The 9,497-nt window shown below is 47.0% G+C and overlaps 7 non-coding genes across 7 annotated transcripts; all 7 read left to right on the top strand.

Moving 5' to 3' along the window:
* Nucleotides 1-1,299: 1,299 nt before the first annotated feature.
* trnag-gcc (transfer RNA glycine (anticodon GCC)) lies at nucleotides 1,300-1,370 on the top strand. Its single transcript has one exon. It is a non-coding gene; the product is annotated as a tRNA-Gly (tRNA).
* Nucleotides 1,371-1,950: 580 nt separating this feature from the next.
* trnag-gcc (transfer RNA glycine (anticodon GCC)) lies at nucleotides 1,951-2,021 on the top strand. Its single transcript has one exon. It is a non-coding gene; the product is annotated as a tRNA-Gly (tRNA).
* Nucleotides 2,022-2,988: 967 nt separating this feature from the next.
* trnag-gcc (transfer RNA glycine (anticodon GCC)) lies at nucleotides 2,989-3,059 on the top strand. The gene has a single exon. It is a non-coding gene; the product is annotated as a tRNA-Gly (tRNA).
* Nucleotides 3,060-4,068: 1,009 nt separating this feature from the next.
* On the top strand, nucleotides 4,069-4,139 carry trnag-gcc (transfer RNA glycine (anticodon GCC)). The gene has a single exon. It is a non-coding gene; the product is annotated as a tRNA-Gly (tRNA).
* A 580-nt stretch (nucleotides 4,140-4,719) lies between these two features.
* Nucleotides 4,720-4,790, top strand: trnag-gcc (transfer RNA glycine (anticodon GCC)). Its single transcript has one exon. It is a non-coding gene; the product is annotated as a tRNA-Gly (tRNA).
* Nucleotides 4,791-5,757: 967 nt separating this feature from the next.
* On the top strand, nucleotides 5,758-5,828 carry trnag-gcc (transfer RNA glycine (anticodon GCC)). The gene has a single exon. It is a non-coding gene; the product is annotated as a tRNA-Gly (tRNA).
* Nucleotides 5,829-6,405: 577 nt separating this feature from the next.
* Nucleotides 6,406-6,476, top strand: trnag-gcc (transfer RNA glycine (anticodon GCC)). The gene has a single exon. It is a non-coding gene; the product is annotated as a tRNA-Gly (tRNA).
* The last annotated feature ends 3,021 nt before the right edge of the window (nucleotides 6,477-9,497 follow it).

The following is a 9,497-nucleotide window of genomic DNA, read 5'->3' as shown; positions in this document are numbered from 1 at the left end:
AGATTTGTTTGAAAAGTGTATTTATGTCTTATAATAATCTTGTACATGAGTATAATTTAAATGGAAAAGATCATTTCTGGAAATATCTTCAAATTAGAAACTGTGTTTCCACAAAAATTCAGCAAACGGACGGAACTCATGTCTTGGACTTCCTAAAACTGCCTCCCCCACAACAAAAAGCCTCCGTATTCTACAGGATGACCAACCAGGTGCTCAGTAGTGACTGCATTAACTTAAAGAAAATATGGGAAAATGATATGGGGATTGTAATAGGGGGTGAAGAGTGGAAAAGTATTTTGTCAAACACAGGTAAATTTGTAAGAGAAGCTAGAGGACAATTTACGCAGTATAAAATCACACAGGTTTTATCTGACACCTCTTAGACTCAACAGAATGGGTTTGACACACAATGATGTCTGTTGGAAATGTCAAAAGGACAGCGGTACTTTTATTCATTGTATCTGGGAGTGTCCACTTATTCAGCCTTTATGGTGCCAAACCTTAAGCATTTTGAGTACATGGCTTGGAACAACAATACCATTGTCACCAAGGTTGTGTTTGTTGGGAGATAAGGAGCAGATGCCAAATATTACAAGGGGAATGTTTGGAGTGATCATGGTGGGGATCTCTGCGATCCCCAGTCATCTTGAGACACTGGAAAACCCCCAAAACCCCAGAGTTTAAAGAATGGCTCAACATAATGACAAAGACAGCTTCGTATGAACGTCTGCTTAACAAACTACATAATAAGAACAGTGCAGGGGTTCCTGTGGACATTCCGATCTGGGAAGACTTTTGGAACTTTGTGACGCTGGCTTTTCACATGACACAATAATTGTGACTTTTCACTTTCTCTGTCCTTAGTTAGTATTTGTCTATTTCCATTAACCGCAGCCACTGTGTATATTCTGACCTAACATACAGTATTTGTATAGAGTTGTGATCTGTGTTTTGTATGATATTGTCATGTACCGAATGAAAACAATAAAAACTTGAATTATAAAAAAAAGAAAAAGTGCAACACACGAAGGTGAACTCTGATCCAATGGCTGAACAGTAATCACAGCTCAAGCGAAACTAAAAAAGGACAAAAGGCTCAGTAGAAGACAGGCCGAACAGGTGTAAAAATGGCGGACAGGCTCGGTTGCATTCTTAAATCTTAGACATGAGCACCGTTTCATTGGGCAAATTTCTGGTGCAGCAGGAAAAGGTAAACAGGTGACGACAGAAGAAGCTTGAGATGGAGCGCTAAAAATGTCGGCCACCGCAGCCGGGGGCGCTCCTGAGCTAGGCATGTAAGCATTGGTGTTTCAGTGGTAGAATTCTCGCCTGCCACGCGGGAGGCCCGGGTTTGATTCCCGGCCAATGCACAGCCAGGTTTTGAGGAATTGGTTTAGGCATTCGCGCATAGGCTCTAGAGCATCAACAATTCCGCTTGGGGATGGGTTCCATGCTGCTCCAAGGAATCTGAGGTGCTCCTTTTCAAAGCTGATTAACAGACTGACTGCAAGACCATTTATTTCCACAGAGAAAGTGCAGAATCTGAAAGCGTACAAACTGCGGCGGGAGCCGGCGGGATGCTCGACTGCGCAAGGGATTCAGGCTTAAGGTGCTCTCTTTCAATATTGATGAACAGACTCAATGCAAGTTGACAAATTGGCAAAGAAGAAGTGCAGCACATGAAGGTGAACTCTGATCACATTGCTGAACAGTCATTGTAGCTCAACCAGACCAAAAAAAGGACAAAAGGGGTCATGTTGAGGGTAGGAGTTGCATAGATGGCAGACAGGCGTGGCTGCTTTCTGAGCTATTAGACATGAGTAATGTTAGGTTGGGCAAATTTCTGGCGCCGCAGGAAAAGGTAAACAGGTGACGACAGAAGTAGCTCGAGAGGGACCAGTAAAAATGCCAGCCACCGCAGCTGCAGGTGCTCCTGAGCCTGGTGGGTAAGCATTGGTGGTTCAGTGGTAGAATTCTCGCCTGCCACGCGGGAGGCCCGGGTTCGATTCCCGGCCAATGCACGCCCAGCCTTTTGAGGCATTGGTCTAGCTATACGAGCAGAGGAGCGTCACCAATCCCTCTTGGGGATAGGTTCCATGCTGCTGCAGACTGACTGCAAAAATGTTGATTTCCATAGGGAAAGCGCAGAACACAAGAGCATACAAACCACGGCGGGAGTCGACAGGATCCTCGACTGCACAAAGGATTCAGGCTTAAGGTTATATCTTTCAAATCTGATGAACAGACTCACCACAAGTTGATGAATTTGCAAAGAAAAAGCACAGCACACAAAGGTGAACTCTGTCTGAACGTCTGAACAGTAATCACAGCTCAACCAAAACAGAAAAAAGTACAAAGGGTTCACGTGGAAGACAGGAAAAACAAACATAAAACACGCGGCCTACTTTTGTGGCAACAGGCTTCACCCGAAGAGCATCTTAAGAGCGTCACCATTTCCGCTCAGACAGGGCTTCTGGAGCAGTTCCACGCTGCTCCAAGGAATCTGAGGAGCTCTTTTTCAAAGCTGAGTAACAGACTGGTTGGAAGACCATACTGTTCCAAAGAGAAAGTGCAGAGCACAAAGGCGTACACACTGTGGTGGGACTCAGTGCCGCTCGACTATGCAAGGGACTTGCGCTTAATGTGCTTTCTTTCAAATTTGATGAACAGACTCACTGCAAGTTGACAAATTTACAAAGAAAAAGTGCAACACACGAAGCTGAACTCTGATCCAATGGCTGAACAGTAATCACAGCTCAAGCGAAACTAAAAAAGGACAAAGGGCTCAGTAGAAGACAGGCCGAACAGGTGTAAAAATGGCGGACAGGCTCGGTTGCATTCTTAAATCTTAGACATGAGCACCGTTTCATTGGGCAAATTTCTGGCGCAGCAGGAAAAGGTAAACAGGTGACGACAGAAGAAGCTTGAGATGGAGCGCTAAAAATGTCGGCCACCGCAGCCGGGGGCGCTCCTGAGCTAGGCATGTAAGCATTGGTGTTTCAGTGGTAGAATTCTCGCCTGCCACGCGGGAGGCCCGGCTTCGATTCCCGGCCAATGCACAGCCAGGTTTTGCGGAATTGGTTTAGGCATTCGAGCATAGGCTCTGGAGCATCAACAATTCCGCTTGGGGATGGGTTCCATGCTGCTCCAAGGAATCTGAGGTGCTCCTTTTCAAAGCTGATTAACAGACTGACTGCAAGACCATTTATTTCCACAGAGAAAGTGCAGAATCTGAAAGCGTACAAACTGCGGCGGGAGCCGGCGGGATGCTCGACTGCGCAAGGGATTCAGGCTTGAGGTTATATCTTTCAAATCTGATGAACAGACTCACCACAAGTTGATGAATTTGCAAAGAAAAAGCACAGCACACAAAGGTGAACTCTGTCTGAACGTCTGAACAGTAATCACAGCTCAACCAAAACAGAAAAAAGTACAAAGGGCTCACGTGGAAGACAGGAAAAACAAACATAAAACACGCAGCCTACTTTTGTGGCAACAGGCTTCACCCGAAGAGCATCTTAAGAGCGTCACCATTTCAGCTCAGACAGGGCTTCTGGAGCAGTTCCATGCTGCTCCAAGGAATCTGAGGAGCTCTTTTTCAAAGCTGAGTAACAGACTGGTTGGAAGACCATACTGTTCCAAAGAGAAAGTGCAGAGCACAAAGGCGTACACACTGTGGTGGGACTCAGTGCCGCTTGACTATGCAAGGGACTTGCGCTTAATGTGCTTTCTTTCAAATTTGATGAACAGACTCACTGCATGTTGACAAATTTACAAAGAAAAAGTGCAACACACGAAGGTGAACTCTGATCCAATGGCTGAACAGTAATCACAGCTCAAGCGAAACTAAAAAAGGACAAAGGGCTCAGTAGAAGACAGGCCGAACAGGTGTAAAAATGGCGGACAGGCTCGGTTGCATTCTTAAATCTTAGACATGAGCACCGTTTCATTGGGCAAATTTCTGGCGCAGCAGGAAAAGGTAAACAGGTGACGACAGAAGAAGCTTGAGATGGAGCGCTAAAAATGTCGGCCACCGCAGCCGGGGGCGCTCCTGAGCTAGGCATGTAAGCATTGGTGTTTCAGTGGTAGAATTCTCGCCTGCCACGCGGGAGGCCCGGGTTCGATTCCCGGCCAATGCACAGCCAGGTTTTGCGGAATTGGTTTAGGCATTCGAGCATAGGCTCTGGAGCATCAACAATTCCGCTTGGGGATGGGTTCCATGCTGCTCCAAGGAATCTGAGGTGCTCCTTTTCAAAGCTGATTAACAGACTGACTGCAAGACCATTTATTTCCACAGAGAAAGTGCAGAATCTGAAAGCGTACAAACTGCGGCGGGAGCCGGCGGGATGCTCGACTGCGCAAGGGATTCAGGCTTAAGGTGCTCTCTTTCAATATTGATGAACAGACTCAATGCAAGTTGACAAATTGGCAAAGAAGAAGCGCAGCACATGAAGGTGAACTCTGATCACATTGCTGAACAGTCATTGTAGCTCAACCAGACCAAAAAAAGGACAAAAGGGGTCATGTTGAGGGTAGGAGTTGCATAGATGGCAGACAGGCGTGGCTGCTTTCTGAGCTATTAGACATGAGTAATGTTAGGTTGGGCAAATTTCTGGCGCCGCAGGAAAAGGTAAACAGGTGACGACAGAAGTAGCTCGAGAGGGACCAGTAAAAATGCCAGCCACCGCAGCTGCAGGTGCTCCTGAGCCTGGTGGGTAAGCATTGGTGGTTCAGTGGTAGAATTCTCGCCTGCCACGCGGGAGGCCCGGGTTCGATTCCCGGCCAATGCACGCCCAGCCTTTTGAGGCATTGGTCTAGCTATACGAGCAGAGGAGCGTCACCAATCCCTCTTGGGGATAGGTTCCATGCTGCTGCAGACTGACTGCAAAAATGTTGATTTCCATAGGGAAAGCGCAGAACACAAGAGCATACAAACCACGGCGGGAGTCGACAGGATCCTCGACTGCACAAAGGATTCAGGCTTAAGGTTATATCTTTCAAATCTGATGAACAGACTCACCACAAGTTGATGAATTTGCAAAGAAAAAGCACAGCACACAAAGGTGAACTCTGTCTGAACGTCTGAACAGTAATCACAGCTCAACCAAAACAGAAAAAAGTACAAAGGGTTCACGTGGAAGACAGGAAAAACAAACATAAAACACGCGGCCTACTTTTGTGGCAACAGGCTTCACCCGAAGAGCATCTTAAGAGCGTCACCATTTCCGCTCAGACAGGGCTTCTGGAGCAGTTCCACGCTGCTCCAAGGAATCTGAGGAGCTCTTTTTCAAAGCTGAGTAACAGACTGGTTGGAAGACCATACTGTTCCAAAGAGAAAGTGCAGAGCACAAAGGCGTACACACTGTGGTGGGACTCAGTGCCACTCGACTATGCAAGGGACTTGCGCTTAATGTGCTTTCTTTCAAATTTGATGAACAGACTCACTGCAAGTTGACAAATTTACAAAGAAAAAGTGCAACACACGAAGCTGAACTCTGATCCAATGGCTGAACAGTAATCACAGCTCAAGCGAAACTAAAAAAGGACAAAGGGCTCAGTAGAAGACAGGCCGAACAGGTGTAAAAATGGCGGACAGGCTCGGTTGCATTCTTAAATCTTAGACATGAGCACCGTTTCATTGGGCAAATTTCTGGCGCAGCAGGAAAAGGTAAACAGGTGACGACAGAAGAAGCTTGAGATGGAGCGCTAAAAATGTCGGCCACCGCAGCCGGGGGCGCTCCTGAGCTAGGCATGTAAGCATTGGTGTTTCAGTGGTAGAATTCTCGCCTGCCACGCGGGAGGCCCGGGTTCGATTCCCGGCCAATGCACAGCCAGGTTTTGTGGAATTGGTTTAGGCATTCGAGCATAGGCTCTGGAGCATCAACAATTCCGCTTGGGGATGGGTTCCATGCTGCTCCAAGGAATCTGAGGTGCTCCTTTTCAAAGCTGATTAACAGACTGACTGCAAGACCATTTATTTCCACAGAGAAAGTGCAGAATCTGAAAGTGTACAAACTGCGGCGGGAGCCGGCGGGATGCTCGACTGCGCAAGGGATTCAGGCTTAAGGTGCTCTCTTTCAATATTGATGAACAGACTCAATGCAAGTTGACAAATTGGCAAAGAAGAAGCGCAGCACATGAAGTTGAACTCTGATCACATGGCTGAACAGTCATTGTAGCTCAACCAGACCAAAAAAAGGACAAAAGGGGTCAAGTTGAGGGTAGGAGTTGCATAGATGGCAGACAGGCGTGGCTGCTTTCTGAGCTATTAGACATGAGTAACATTAGGTAGGGCAAATTTAGGGATAGGGAAAAGGTAAACAGGCGACGACAGAAGTAATTCGAGAGGGAGCAGTAAATATGCCGGCCACCGCAGCCGCAGGTGCTCCTGAGCTTGGTAGTTAAGCATTGGTGGTTCAGTGGTAGAATTCTCGCCTGCCACGCGGGAGGCCCGGGTTCGATTCCCGGCCAATGCACTACCAGCTTTTGAGGCATTGGTCTAGCTATACTAGCAGAGGCGCGTCACCAATCCCGCTTGGGGATAGGTTCCATGCTGCTGCAGACTGACTGCAAAAATGTTGATTTCCAAGGGGAAAGTGCAGAACACAAGAGCATACAAACCATGACATGAGTAACGTTAGGTTGGGCAAATATCTAGCGCCACAGGAAAAGGTAAACAGGTGATGACAGAAGTAGCTTGAGAGGGAGCGGTAAAAATGCCAGACACCGCAGCCGGGGCGCTCCTGAGCCCGGCATGTAATCATTGGTTGGGCAAACGGTGACAGGCGCAGCTGCTTTCTGAGCTATTAGACATGAGTAACATTAGATTGGGCAAATTTCTGGTGCCGCAGGAAAAGGTAAACAGGTGACGACAGTAGTAGCTCGAGAGCGAGCGGTAAAAATGCCGGCCACCACAGCCGGGGGTGCTCCTGTGCCAAGCATGTAAGCATTGTTGGTTCAGTGGTAGAATTCGCTTTCCCGGGTTCGCTTCCCGGCCAATGCACAGTCCGGTTTTGAGGAATTGGTTTAGGCATACGAGCATAGGCTCTGGAGCATCAACAATTCTGCTCGGACAAGGCTTGGGGATGGGTTCCATGCTGCTCCAAGGAATCCGAGGTGCTCATTTTCAAAGCTGATTAACAGACTGACTGCAAGACCATTTACTTCCACAGAGAAAGTGCAGAACCTAAAAGTGTACAACTGCGGCGGGAGTCGGCGGGATGCTCGACTGGGCAAGGGATTCAGGCTTAAGGTGCTCTCTTTCAATATTGATGAACAGACTCACTGCAAGTTGATGAATTTGCAAAGAAAAAGTGCAGCACACAAATCATAGGCTCTGGAGTGTCAAAAATTCCTCTCTGACAATTGTTTCCATGCTGCTCCATGGAATCCGAGGTGCTCATTTTCAAAGCTGATTAACAGACTGACTGCAAGACCATTTACTTCCACAGAGAAAGTGCAGAACCTAAAAGTGTACAACTGCGGCGGGAGTCGGCGGGATGCTCGACTGGGCAAGGGATTCAGGCTTAAGGTGCTCTCTTTCAATATTGATGAACAGACTCACTGCAAGTTGATGAATTTGCAAAGAAAAAGTGCAGCACACAAATCATAGGCTCTGGAGTGGTAAAAAATTCCTCTCTGACAATTGTTTCCATGCTGCTCCATGGAATCCGATGTACTCTTTTTCAAAGCTGCTGAACGGACTCACCGCAAGTTGAGAGGTAAAGAGTTTACAATGCCAGCCACCGCAGCCAGTCTCCCATTCAGCCTGCAGACCGCTCGTCAGACACTTTAAACTAGTTCTGCAACAGGTAAAAACCTGGCCAGCTGGAGCCACCTCTGCTCTTCAGGACTGTTTTGCACATGTAACCAATGGTTACTCTATCAATTCAGAGTAGTACATGGCATCAGTGACCAGCTACATTGGTGAATGCATTGATGATGTGACCAGCCCCAAGACCCTCACCACACACTCCAACCAGAAGCCACTGTGGTGCATGCGCTGCTGAAGACCAGAGACTCTTCCTGTCAGGCCAGAGGATAAGACGGCCTTAAAAATAGCAAGGACCAAACTGTCCAGAGGCATCAGAGATGTGAAGCACGCACACACAAAGAGAATCCACTGCCACTTTCAGGACAGTGGTGCATGTGCCAGACCATATAGGCAATCATGAACTACAAGACAACATCACCTGCCTGTGACAGTGATGCCTCTCTCCCAGATGCACTGAACAACTTCTACGCTCGGTTTGAGGTACAAAACAACATAGCGGCAAGGTAGACCATCCCTACTCCCAACGATCAGGTGGTCTGTCTTTCCACAGCTGACATGAGTTAACCCACGGAAGTCTGCTGGACCAGACAACATTCCTGGCAGAGTGCTCAGGGAATGTGCAGAACAGCTAGTGGATGTCCTCAATGATATCTTCAACATTTCCATGAGCACCACCGTTGTTCCTATGCCAAAGAAGTCTGTGGTTTCCTGCCTCAATACCTACCATCCCATTGCACTTACACACATTGTGATGAAATGCGTCGAGAGGCTTGTCATGAGGAACATTAAGATCCAGCTACCACCCTCACTGGACCTCATGCAGTTTACGTATCATCCAAACCACTCCATGGATGATGCCATCACCACAACCCTTCACATGCCCCTCACCCACCTGGACAATAAGGACATATACATATGAATGTTAAATAAAGACTTCATTTCAGCATTCAATACAATCATCTCTCAGCATGTAATACATAGATAGATAGATAGATAGATAGATAGATAGATAGATAGATAGATAGATAGATAGATAGATAGATAGATAGATAGATAGATCGATCATCTGCTTCTGGGTTTCTACGTAAATTTAAGCCACATGCACGCCAACTTACCAACGTCTTTGTGGTTTTCAGATTTGTTTGTCTTAGTGTTTTGTCTATTTGGTTTGGTTTTTGCTACATTCTTTGACTTGACTTTCGGATTACGATTTGGATTGTTTACTTTCTTTAATAAAACATGCCATGAAAGGAGACCCAGACACAGGATACAGCGAAGCGCTGCTTTTATTACATAAACACAGGACAGAAGACAACTAATGTAACACTAGACATTGTGTGGTATAAAACAAAACAAGAAACAAAACCTAAACCATAACCTGGACATGCCAAAAAAAACCTGACACAAAACCACAGCATACTTAACAATCACAGATAAAGACATGAACACAAGGATCTCCATTCATAGGGATAGACATTAGTGCTAATGGGATACAGGTGACACAACAGGAATGAGAACAATGGACAGGGCATGACAACACACACGAAGAAGCAGGCTTCAGAATTTCACCTGCCATCGCCCTCTCCGGGCCTGGCAGGGATCTGTCCAGCTGTTCCTGACATAACCCCCCCTCTAAGACGAGGCTCCTGAAGCACCTCCAGCAAGCTACCACAGCGCTCCAGGGATCAGCAAAAGATGTAGTTCATATAGAGGGGAGGTACAA

Source organism: Hemibagrus wyckioides, linkage group LG03 (assembly GCF_019097595.1).
Source record: "Hemibagrus wyckioides isolate EC202008001 linkage group LG03, SWU_Hwy_1.0, whole genome shotgun sequence".
Classification (NCBI taxonomy): domain Eukaryota; kingdom Metazoa; phylum Chordata; class Actinopteri; order Siluriformes; family Bagridae; genus Hemibagrus; species Hemibagrus wyckioides.
Note: the sequence above shows the minus strand (reverse complement) of the source record. Positions and strands in the feature narration are given on the sequence as shown.